The sequence below is a fragment of the Mastigoproctus giganteus genome, chromosome 7, assembly GCF_048544385.1.
Source record: "Mastigoproctus giganteus isolate SK-2022 chromosome 7, ASM4854438v1, whole genome shotgun sequence".
In the NCBI taxonomy this organism is placed as follows: domain Eukaryota; kingdom Metazoa; phylum Arthropoda; class Arachnida; order Uropygi; family Thelyphonidae; genus Mastigoproctus; species Mastigoproctus giganteus.
Genome location: NC_143581.1, coordinates 115594266 through 115607697, shown reverse-complemented (window position 1 = coordinate 115607697; position 13432 = coordinate 115594266). Strand labels below are relative to the sequence as shown.

Sequence of the window (13432 nt, the reverse complement as noted above, 5' to 3'; positions counted from 1 at the left end):
AGTTTATATCAGCATTTAAGTAAAAAGAGCAGCTACCCAACTGTAGTTGTCAGTTGACAGTTCAGAGTAATGACTAGAGAGAGAGATATATATGATGTATAACATAGTGAAACTATGAAATTAAAAAACTACATAGGTTTTAATTCCAGTTAATTCTAGTAATTTGAAAAAATGAATGTACATAACCTAAAGGTGATGCAGCTTTGATTTTCAATATGTCATTATTCTTTGTTGTTATAAAAAAAAGTCTTTTCGTTGCTTACTTCTATTAATATATTTTCAAGTTTTTGTTCTCCAATAAATAGTTTAAATGAAATGAAAGGGAATTCCTCTCCACTTTGAAAATAAATTGTTAATTTAATATCCATGCCATCAGTTAACTTCATGTCTTTATCCAATAAAACACCACTATTCATTTGAAAGTTAATTACTTGGAAATCTTTTTGTAAAACAATATGTTCTTTAGTAGATGCATAGAATGGGATAGAATATATTTTCATGTATTGTAGATTTACTGCATTTTTATCAGACTTAGGATCAGATATATGTTAATTATAAATTTCCCCCTTGCATCATAAGACCCATTGGAAATAGATAATGCAGCATTTTGTGTACTAAATTTATTTGATCAACATAAGCTTTATTAACATCATCATCATCTTGAAGGTTAGCTATTTAATTATTCTTTTATTCCTTGCATTAAAAACATCTGACATAGGTATGAAAGAAATTGAAGTATATTCAATAAATGATTTATTTGCTGCATCATTGAGCTCAGGAGGATATATATTTACGACCTTTTTCATATTTGCATAGTAGATGTAATTTTTTCGAGTTTACACATTCTTCATTTTTGAGTTCAGAGACTTATCTAAAGATTTTTTTATCAATTTTTTTGTTGTCTGATTTATGTTGTTCTCAAGGTTATTATTTTTATTTTGTAGTTCATCATTTAACATTTGTACTTTTTTATTGATATCAGTATCTAGTGAATGTACTTTTTTGCTATTTGATTCAATATAAGTTCAAGATTTGATTGCACATTGCAACTTCTTTTGTAACAGATTCTTCATTATTTTTTATGTCATTATTTAAAATTTTTAATTTCTCACTAAAGAGAAAGTAAGCTTTATTAACAGCAACTCTGATATATGGATCAATAATCAACTTTATTGTATCAATGTTTTTATCTGTAGCTCATTAGTTCATTTTTCATTATCTTCTTTAAGTAAGACTTCTTTAAGACTAAGTCCTTTTGAAAAGTGAGTTTTTCATTCTGCATTCTTTCTGTAATATGAGTAATATGGATTACTACTGTACAAATTGGAGCAGAATGGCATTAAGGGCAAGTTGCTGCTATGGATAAAGGGATGGTTGAGTGGTAATCAATAGACACTGCTCTTCATGGACTAATGATATTAGTGTAGTTCCCCAGGGTTCAGTATTCAGCCCATTGTTGTTTTCTATATTTATCAATAATATTGATGAAGGTATAGCAAGTTTAATGTTCAAGTTTTCAGATGATATAAAGGTTGGTAGGGTTGTTAATGACAGTAATGACAGTACACTACAGCAACAGGATCTAGAAAAGTGGGCAGATTGTATGAGAGGTAGCAACTGAAGTTTAAAATTGAGAGATGCAAAGTACTGCATATGGGTAGCAGTTACATGAGAGTAATGTACCAATTGTGTGGTACTATGCTCAGGGTAGAGGAGAATGAAAAAGACTTGGGGGTAATTGTACAGTCAGGTATGAAATTTTCTTTACCAGTGCAGATAGGCTGCAACAGCAGCTTATGGGGTCTTGTCAATGATATACAAGAGGAGGCGATTATCCCCTTGTACAAAGCAATGGTCAGGTCATACCTTGAGTACTGAAAATAGGTCTGGAGGCTTCATTTTAACCCCTCAATGTGGGGAACTTATACGTGGTAAGGGGACCTCCCAGTGAATGTGCTAGTCCTCTAGATTAGCATCACTGGGATCCAACACCCACAGCCTAGGTTCCAGGCTAGCATCAATGGAATCTGACATGTTTGCTATGTGCTGCAACCCAAGGAAATTCAGAAAGGGGGATCCTGGTAGTTGAGGAGCCCAGCTTCAATACACCACATTGGCCCTTGCTTTGACAAGATGGGTGGTCCTGGATGGCCCGGCTAGGATCAATCGGCTAGTGGGTTTGCCTACAAGGGCCAATGCTATGCCCCTACCTTATGGTCCGAGGGACAGGATTCAGGCTGGAGGCAATATGGGTATGGTGCCTGGGTAGCACTGGCATTCCATTCCCTAGCAGATTTATTGCATGCTGGATAGTGGGTGGGTGGGCCTTTGGGCTCCATGGTGGGTGGGGTGCCCAGGCACTGAATCAACTTAAAAACTTTATGAATCCTGATAAACATATTTCTTCAGGGGCTTAAATGCGATCCTATCTGAAAATACAAACAGAGAGACAGAGAGTGCTATTGCTGCAAAGAGACAATGAATTTAACTACCGAGTCTGTCCCAAGGTTCTTAATTATCCATTGCACCAGCGAGAAACCTATTGGGAAAATGTCGCCTTCTTTAATCAGAAAGGTTTAGAGGGGTTAGAAGCTTCCCATAAGTCAGTTAAGAGGCTCTGTTCTGGGGACCTCCTAATTGAAACAAAAAATGATAGGCAGTCTGAGCAGCTACTTCAAGCAACATCATTTGGAGGAATACCAATGACAGTGACAGCATATAGAACACTGAACTCGTTGAGATATGTAATTTCAAAGTGAGACCTCAAGGTTACCAAGGAGGAAATCTTATCTGAACTGAAACCACAGGGAGTGATTGCTGTTAAGAGAATTAATGTGCATAGGGATGGGAAACTTGTTCCCACCAAGAACATCATCCTGACTTTTAACTCACAAATGTCTCCTAATGAGGTTAAAGCTGGCTACATCAACTATTCATATGTTCCAAATCCTTTATGATGTTTTAGATGCCAGAAATACGGACATTCTTAAATGGCCTGCTGTGGAGTCCTTGCATGTGCTCAATGTGATGCAAAGGACCACAAAACAACATCATGTTCAGCCACAAAACTCACCTACATTAACTGCCAGGGAGAACATCCAGCCTACTCACAAGCATGCCAGAGGTGGAAAGAAGAAAAAGGAATTCAATGGCTGAATTCAATAGCTGAACATATCATATCAGGAGGCAAGGAAAATGGAAAAAGGAAAAAGGAAAAAAAATGAAAAAGGAAAAAACCTATAAATATCAACAAACCCACCTATGCCCAGAAGGTAGCAGGGAGGCGTTCCATCGGAACTCAGACGGATTTATACAGAGGAATAGTTTCCCCTTCAAATGAAGGGGAAACCATTCCTCCAAAATAGTCATTCACTCCCGTTGCATGTTACCTCTTAAGCTCACAAAAACCTGTACAGAAAGATCAATCAGCTGCTACCCCCATATCGGTACCTCCTAATGCTCCACAAGTAACTGCTAAAGAAAAGATCAAGAAAATTGAAGTACCTTCTAGTACCCAAGATAACATGGATGTCGAGGAGAAGGAGGTACAAGATGATTCAATCTTCGAACTCTTTTCTTTGCTGAGGAAGAAATGGATACAGGACAGCATCCTTACTTCCCCAGAAAAGATAAATCCAAGACTGACAAAAGTAACCCCCAGCACCTCGGAAGCCACCTGATTGACCCACCAAGCCAAAATAATGGCTAAATTCCTACAATGAACCTGTCGCGGATTCTGGTGAAACAATGATGGCATCAAAGCCCTCCTGCAAAAGCATGAGCCAGTTTGCTTATGCTTCCAGGAGACATACTTGAAGGCAAATGAAAACTTTTCAATTCGTAATACTATTATCATTCAAAAGGACAGAATGAAAGCCCTTCCCTTCGTAATACTATTATCATTCAAAAGGACAGAATGAAAACCCTTCCCTTCGTAATACTGTTATCGTTCAAAAGGATGTACCTACTCATGGGGGTGTTGCTATTCTTCTGGGCAACCATACCCCATTTCAACCTGTTCTGCTCTCTAGCAACATAGAAGTGGTAGCAGTTTGCCTTATGGTAGGGTTCTTATTAACAGTCTGCTCAGTTTATTTGCCACCTGAGGCTGAAATCTCCCAGAAAGACCTTGATGATTGTGCAGCTACCTTGTCCTCCTCCTGGGCAATTTCAATGGACATAACATCCTGTGGGGTAGTGCTGACATTAATTCAAGGGGTCGTGTCATAGAGCATATGCTCATTGACAATGACCTTAGCCTTCTAATTGTGGTAACTAATACCTTTTTCCACATGCCTACCCGTACATTTTCTGCCATTAATCTTACTATATGCTACCCCTCTCTCCTTCCTTCACTCACTTGGGAGGTAGAGGAGAACCTTTATGGAAGTGATCACTTCCCCGTGATAAACAGCCTACTTAACGGGAGGCCATGTCCACTTCATAGGTTTACTGCGATGGAAAATTGATCCAGCTGACTGGAATGCCTTTCAACATCTGGCAGCCTTTAACATCAGTACAGGCAGTCAGGAGCCTATTAATGATACAGTAACGTACATCACTGAAAGCATTGTCCATGCAGCTGCAACTACAACTCCGAAAACATCTCTACCTGGTTTCTGCCATTTCAAAAAGTTTAGTGGAATGCTGAATGCACAGCATCAAAAAAGGCACAAAACAAAGTCTGGGGGATATTCCGATGATATCCTACCATAGCCAATCTCTTAACCTTCAAATGTGCACTCACTAAAGCAAGACGTGTGTCATCAGCGCTAAAAGGAATTGTGGATCAGCTTTACATCCACCATTACCCAATCGACCAGCAGTAAAGCTGTCTGGGACAAAATCCCAGACAGCTTTACTGCTGATGAAGAAGCAGATGAAGAAGCACCCTTTACCGATGAAGGGTGCAACATTGCACCCTTCATCGGTCCTGGAATATAATGGATGCAATAGCCAACACTCTTAGGAAGACCTTTTCTACCATCAACATCTTCCTAACTACTTCCAAGAATATCTGGTCCTGAAAGACAAACTCGAAAAGCAGCCAATTAATTTTAAATCTAAAAAGTCTCATCCATATAATGGGCCCTTCACCATGGAAGAGTTAGAAATAGCTCTAACTCTTACTAAGGCAAGTACTGCTTGACCAAATCTTATCCATTATGATATGATCAAACATCTGTCAGCAAAATCCATGGACAATCTGCTCTTCCCATACAACAGAATATTTCTAGAAGAGCAGTTTTCGGATTCCTGGCATAAGGCAATTGTGCTTGCCTTTCCTAAGCCGGGAAAAGATCCCAAAATCACAACAAGCTTACGTTCTATTGCTCTAATTAGCTGTCTGTGCAAAATACTGGAGAGAATAGTCAACGCCTACCTTATATGGTATTTGGAGGCAAATGGGCTCCTCTCCAGAGTACAGTGTGGCTTCCGAAGGTCCACTTTGAACCATTTTATTAGGCTCGAAATTTCCATTCGAGATGCCTTTTTAAAATGAGAACACCTGGTGTCCATGTTCTTCGATATGGAAAAAGCGTGAAATTATAGCTGGAGATTCAGAATTTTAAAAGACCGTTTTAGCATCGGCCTTAGAGGTCATCTCTCAGCTTTTATCAAAAGCTTTTTATCCAATCGATCTTTCCAAGTCCATGTAGGATTGGATTTAGCCAAGAGAAGGAAGTACCTCAAGTACCTTCAAGAAGGAAGTACCTTCCTTCTCTTTAGCCAAGAGAAGGAAGTACCTCAAGGATCAGTTTTAAGTGTTACGCTTTTTGCCATAAAAGTGAATTCCATCACAGAACAATTTCCTCCAATTGTAAACTGTGCCCTCTAGACTTTAGCATATTCTTTCAATCCTGCAACATGAGCGTAATTGAGAGGCAACTACAATGTGCCATTGACCACCTAAACTCATGGGCAGTAAATAATGGGTTCAGATTCTCCCCACAAAAGACTGCTTGCATGCATTTCTGCTGAAAATGCAATCTTCACCCTGAACCTGCACTGAGGCTTGGACAAAATGTTATTCCAGTAGTATCCGAGACTAGATTTATGGGGCTCGTATTTGACAGAAAGTTGACCTTTCTCCAGCACACCTGTCAACTACATTTGAAGTATACGAGAGTCTTGAATATCCTACATGCAATCTCCTCTAATTCTTGGGGTGCCGACCAGTGCATCTTGATGTGCCTCTATCGTACACTCATGTGATCTAAGTTAGATTACAGGTCCCAAGTATATGCATGTACTAAACTCAGTGTACTCTGATGGCTGGATCCCATCCACCATCAGGCAATTCATATTGCCACTGGAGCATTTCAAAAATCTCCTGTCCAGAGCCTCTATGTCGAAGCGAATGAGCCATTGTTATCAATTCATAGAAAACAGTTGTCTCTACAGTATGCTTTGAAACTGAAATACCTGCCAGACAACCCCATGTGGACACCCATTTTTGAGCCACATTGTGAAAATCTGTACAACACTCGCCAGACTGCCAATCATCCATTTGGTATATGTATCCAAAGACAACTCAGAGATTTGGACATCACATTAGACAATGTTGTCTCATCATAAGGGCAACCTTCTCCACCCTGGCATGCTTGTGTGCAAGCCTGCGACTTCTCTATTAACAACTGGGGAAAGGACAGTACTCCATCTGCTGTCTACCTGCAGCTGTTTTCAGCACACCAATCTGAACATTTTGACTTCTTGCCAGTCTACACAGATGCTCAAAGTGAGAAGTGTCATTGGGATCTGCAGCTGACTTTCCAGACACTACAATATCTGAGCAGATCTTCCACGAATGCAGTGTATTCACTGCAGAGCTGCACACAGTGGTGCTAGCCTTGGATCATATAGAAACCATCTACCACAAAAATGTATTATACATACTATCTCTCTCAGCTCATTGCAGGCCTTATCATCGATGAGGTACAAAAAATCCTCATCCTGTCCTATCCCAGATACAACAGATGCTGCACTTCCTTTCTCAGTCTGAATTTGATGTTCATTTCTGCTGGATCCCTGGCCACATTGGGATCTCAGAAAATGATTTGGCAGACACCACAGGAAAATCAGTGAACCTTTTTAACTCTTGCCTGTCAGTCCCTTATACAGGCAGTTAATAAAAAATAAATTGGATTCCAATGGCAACACTCATGGCACAGGCAGGCTGCAAACAAGTTTTTATGCAGGGTTTATAGACATTAAATATTGCCACCTCTGAATTCCAGCAGCTATTCATACCTTGTTCAAGGGAGTGACAGAGAGGCATCATACATAATTAGTATACCGCTGTGTTGATGGAGACAGTCAGTTATCATATATACTCTTTTTTGTAAGGAACCTTAACTGCTTAATTATTATTCAAAATTATTTTTCTTTGAGAGTGAAATAGAGGTGTGTTATGTTGCTATTCGTGAGTGAGAATTTTTTTTTAAAATGGAAATAATGAGACCTTTAAATGTCATATTTATTTAAAACATTCCAATTAATTATTATATTTCTTTGAGATTGAAAATAATATTGTTTAAAATCATGTTGAAATAATTAAAACTTGGCTGCTTTTAAATTATCCCTTTTTAGTTATTAGCCTAACTTAAATTTCATCTTGTGTATGTTTATCATTTACAAATTATATTTCTTTAAAACTGCAAATAAAGGTTGGCATTTTTTAAGACTTATTCAAGTTGACCCTGCAGTAATGGTATCGCTAAGCTCGTGAGCTCCAACTCAAAATTAATGAGCCCATGTTGAAGATAAAAATCTGTTTTCTGTACCTTCCTAAATATGAACAAATATTTACTTCGTATGGTTTTTGAATTTTTTTTAATGTTTTCCCAGAATTATAACTAACATGAGAATATCCCTATTAGGGTGAGTGCTGTCACGTCTGTTACAACTTAATTTTCAATAGTGTGTGAATCACTTGTTCTGCTTCAAAATATATTTTGCGTGCTTGTTGTTTGCTGTTTCTGTTTCTCTCAAGAAGTATTTAGTTTTGTAATCATGTATTATTGTTTATGAAAAATAATATTAAAATATGCGATTTACTCTCGAGGGGGTTGTTTGTGCAAAACTTTTTTATAGCTATTCTTGTTTCAGAGTGTGTGTTGAATGTAATTCATCGCGTTTGTTTCAGTGATTTCTATTCTGATGGCTGGATATTCTCTATGGTAAGTGAGATACAGTGTTTTCTTCTCTCCTTTATTATTATTTATTTATATATTTGACAAAGGATGTATTATTTTGGATGATCTCTTCAGTCGCAGTGTGTGAGTAAACAGCAGTAAGAATAAAGGAACTATGATAATGAAGAAGTTAGATATAAATATTAGTAACAATATATATATATATATATATAAATAACATTTAAATAAATAATTCATATATATATAATATATAGAATATTTTATTTATATATATTATATACAATATTTTTAATAGGTGGATTTTATGATAGAAATTATTATACAAATATGTTTCCATATATATATATATATATATATACGTAATTACAACAGTATGTAATATAAGGATTTAAGATAAGGTATTTGAACAGTATTTAAAGTACAATACTGTACAATAAACGCTTTCCAAGTGAGCCCTAAGCCCAAATGAATTGAATAAGAGTGTATTCATAATAAAAGCATTTAAAGTTAGCCTTTAGGCCAAAAAAGAAGATGTAAGATAAGATTTTATCATAAGGATTTAGAATAAAGCTATTAATTAAAATTATACCCAGTGAGCCATGAGACCAAAAGACACATGCACACACAGGGGGTGATTGTTTAATTCACGGACCAGTGCAAGATTTTATGTTTATTGTGTGAACTTTCCATAACTGCTACTAGAGGCACTCTCCCTGATCGCTGTTGAGCAGACTCTGTGTGTGCATGCCAGTACTTGTCGAGCTAGTGTTGCTTTAAGTGAGTTTTTTTAGCCACGTGTCAGTGATGATCATTTTGAAGCAAATATCGTGTTGGACATACAAATTGAACAGCGATATGTGATTGATTATTGTGTCAGATGGGGCTTAAATGCATCGGAAACAGTTAAAGAGATGAATGAAGCATATGGTAATGAGTGTCTTGGTAGGACAGCCATATCCGGTGTGACCAAACTTTCCGGTATGAAGTAGTTTCTCCATCAAGACCATGCCAGGTCCCATATGGCTAAAAGTTGTGCAGGCAGTGATCACTGCTGTAGGTGCCAAGGTTCTGCTACATCCCCCTTATTCACCAGAATTAGCCCTGTATGATTTCTTTCTGTTTCCATGTCTGAAGAAAGATCTGAAAGGCAAGCATTTCATGTCTGACAACAATGCTCACAGAGCCACAATGGAAGCACTTTGCAGTCTTTCAAAAAATGGGTTACAAAAAACATTTAATGCATGGGTACGATGGTGGCGAAAGTGTGTAAAGTTCAAGGGAGAGTTTTTCGAGAAGGAGAAATCCACAGAAGATTCAGATGATGAAAATTAAGATAAGACCTTTCACTAGTCCATAAATTAAATGATCATCCCTCATATATGCTATTTATGGGTATATGTCCTGCATATGTGTTTTCTGTATTTGCATATTTACTCGCCTATCTTGCGACTGGCTACACGTTGTGTTTTGTAGTTATAGGTAATTATATAGCAGTTTGCTAGCAGGAAACTAGGATAGAAATAGACACTCCTGCCCTTGTATTACACTAATAGCCCAGAGTGTGGAAAATTTGAGTTGTAGGAAAGTGAACAGTATATGACTGAAAAATATAAAATTAGTGCTCGGGTTATCCAGGTGTGTGATTTCCAGTCCATGCCAATAATATGTCCAGGGCTGTTATTATAATAAATAAAATGCATAATTAAAATGTTTTGCTACCTCAAAGCATAGGCAGCACTCTCAGAGAGTCTTTTGCTCAAACCTCTGCCATATTTTTGTACCTTCCAGTTTTCAGAAATTAAAGTCCATTGCTGAAAAACAGACCCTAAATTTTGACACTGATCTCCAGCAACCATACAACTATTCCCTTTCACAATAATCAAACTACTGCTTGCTCTTGACAGTTCAAGATCTGGTGCTGGAGGACCTGATGGGGTTCACTACTCCATCAGGTCCAGCAGACCTTTTAAGATGTAGTTCACTATTCCATCTTAAAAGAGCTCAGTGAAGAGGTCCTTCATGTTTTACTCCAATATAACTGGATTTTTACAGAAAATGCTTTCCCATATACTTGGTGCCATACACCTATCATAGCATTATTAAACCCTGGCAAAGACTGAATGAATCCACATCACTCTTGGCCTGTTGCCCTCACCAGCTGTATGGTAAAAATAATGAAAAAAAATGAAAAACTCTCATCTCACCTGATCACTGATCAAATACAATGATATCAGCTCATCACAATGTGGATTTAATACTGGTACATCAACTTTAGACCTCTTGATTCAAACAGAAACCCAGATTCATAATGCATTCATAAAAAAGAAGAACATCTGACTACAGTTTATTTAGATATAGAGAAAGCTTTAGAAACAGTGTGGTGTTAAGAAATTTTGCACAATCTATACACATCAGGCTTTGGGGGTAGTTCACATAGAGCTTTCTGAAGCAGTGATCTTTTCAGGTGTGCAATCAATATATCCTTTCTTGTAACTTTATCCAAGTAGAAGGTGTATCACAGGGCTTCATTTTAAGTGCCATCCTCTTCATCATAAAAATAAACTAAGTAACTAAGACCATTTCAACCACCATTTTAATTACTTTATACACAAATGACTTTAGCATATCTTGCCACTCCAAAACATGAGAATGATTGAGAGACAACTTCAAGGTACTCTTAATAGGATTACAACTTGGACTGCTGATAATGGTTTTTGCATATCATGTGAAAAATCAGTTGCAATTCATTTCTGTAGAAGGCACTATCTCCATCCTGACCCATTTCTTAAGCTGGATGACCATATCATACCATTTGTACCTACTGTCCAATTTCTTGGCTTAACTGTAGATAAAAAATTCACCATTCATGAATTTTCAGCTCCAGGAAACTGATAAGTTTTTGAGAAATATTTTCCATTTTACTGACCTAATTGTTATATTAAATCATATTCTATAAGAAGCTTTTTAGGCCTATTCACCCTCTTTAGTTTATTTTGAATTTAGCTAGAGATTAATTAATATATGTAGAACCTTTGGGTCATTAGGAACTTGCCACCATTCTTATAGTATTGTAGAGTGAGTGGTAGGGGAATTCTAATTTTTAATGGTGGTAAATATGTAGATCCAAAGTTCGAATCATGTAGGTTGGAGTTAGGATAATTTTCTTATTATCAAATTAACATTGCTTAATTAATTTAACATTTTGATCGTTAGGTATAGTGCAACATATATCACAAACTCGATAATGTAAGGTATAATGTAAAACTAGATAGTGTAATACATATCACTGTATTTAGGAATCATAGTTTAGTGTGGTACTGCCAATAAATCAGTTAAATTTATTCATCTTATTAATATTCATTGCTAATCAATTAAATAATCAATTGTATTTAAGTGGAACTCAGAATAGAGCAGGAAAGGCAAAAAGTAGTGGGACTGCTGTGGCTCGGGGAGGGGGAGAACCAAAGGGTGTGATTTTCCAACACATCGCAGTCTTAAAAAAATATGCAACTTGTGAAATATTTGTGCAGCTTTCTGGAACAGGACATGATCTAGCCAAGGAGGATGTCTTCGTGTGTGTGTTAGGTGCAGAGAGTATAAAGATATTAGGCACCAACTCAGCATTCTGCTGGGCATCTATAAGAGTTTTAAAATTAGGGTAGATGCTCTCGAAGGAATTAAAATAGGGCCCATCAAGTGCTCAGCTGCCCAACTCAACGCCAGAGCTTACTCTTGTGCCTTGGGCAACACAGTGGCAATCTTCAAGGCAGAATAAGCTGGTTTTGCAGGAGCTAGTATTTCTCAGTGACGCAATTGTCAGGGAAATGGGAAATATATTGTGTAAAAAGGATAGCACAAGGATATGTCTGCCAGAAGCAAAAGTTAATGACGTTGTAGGGGAGATAACGTATTTTAAGTGCAAAAAAGTAATATTGTGCTACACGTTGGCACTAATAACGTTAAGAGTAGGAGATCTGTGGACTTACTTAACAAGTACAGGTCAAGGTTAAAAAAAAGTTGTGAGATAGGTTAAATTTGAAAGTGGCTGCAATTCTTCCCAGACATGATAGCAGGGAGTATATGATCAGAGCCTTGTCAATCAATTCGGCAATGGAGAGATTGTGCAAGGCTCATGGGGTGGAATTTTTTTCAGCATGGTCTGTGCTTGTTAACAGGAGAGACTGTTTTTACAGGGCTGGGATACACTTAAATAGAAAGGGTGCAAGAATATTTGCTGATGCTATCGAGGCAGTGTTAAGTCAGTTGGAAAGTTGCTAGCTTGGGGTATACACAGAATAATAGATTAACATTAACTGCAGGCAGAGGTAAAAGTGATTCTTGCACTAATTCTATTGGAATGAGTAGCAGCCTGAAAAGCAAATTGCTGGGGATTTCGGTGCCTCCGTAGCCAGGTGGGAAGGAGCAGCAGTGCGTAGCACATGCTTCTTGATTAGACCGGGGTTTGTGCCCATCACCACCAAATACGGAGGATGCGGAAAGGTCAGGGAATGACCACCGCATATCCCGGAGCAATGTGGCCTTAGTTGCTAATGCTCCTAAAAACCAAATAAACAACAACAGCTGGGGATTTCAAGAACTGCTGGGAGTTACCTTGGAACATGGTAAATACATGGGTCGTGTTAGGGTAACTAAGAGTAAGAATGGGTCCATGTATACTTGAATGCACACCAGTGCTAGGAGTATAGTAAATAAATTTGATCAGTTTGAAGTTCTAGTCAAGGTATCAAAAGTGGATATTTTTGGGATATCAGAAACGTGGTGTCACACAGATATAAGGAATGGATAATTGGAATTTGAGGAGAACAATGTGTAGAGAAAGGATAGACACGTGGGTGGACAGTGCAATGGTGAGTCAGTTTGGTGTGACATAAGCACTGGGAAAGCAAAACTGAGAGTAGGAGCATGTATAAGCCTAATGATTCTGATGAGTATAATGAACAACAGTAGAGAGAAATAGCGTGGCTCAATAAATCTGAATGTCTTATAATTTGGGATTTTAACAACCCAGATATTGACTGGAACTTGTGGGTTGCTCACTCGTACAATAGCAAGATTTTTCTGAATTTATTGGATGATTATTTTGTACACCAGAATGTTTGAGATGCAACAAGGGGGAGTAATACTCTTAATCTGATCATCATTAGTGATATGCAAGCATTAAGAATCTGCAGATAGAGGAACCACTTTGTGGCAGTGATCACAGTGTTTTGATGTGGGATTCACTCAAAGATATAACTACTATCAGGAGTAAAGGG

At 37.6% G+C, this 13432-nt stretch overlaps 1 protein-coding gene across 11 annotated transcripts in view; it reads left to right on the top strand.

The window, feature by feature from the left end:
* Positions 1 to 13432, top strand: part of LOC150083163 (uncharacterized) — a 1214634-nt gene that overhangs the window by 808361 nt on the left and 392841 nt on the right. For 4 of the 11 annotated variants that reach the window (XM_090377876.1, XM_090377877.1, XM_090377881.1 and 1 more), the window contains one exon: positions 8147 to 8180. The exons of the other annotated variants lie outside the window; for them this stretch is intronic. The gene's annotated coding sequence lies outside the window, so the exon portion shown is untranslated. The remainder of the gene's footprint in view (positions 1 to 8146; positions 8181 to 13432) is intronic. 11 annotated transcript variants of the gene reach the window in all.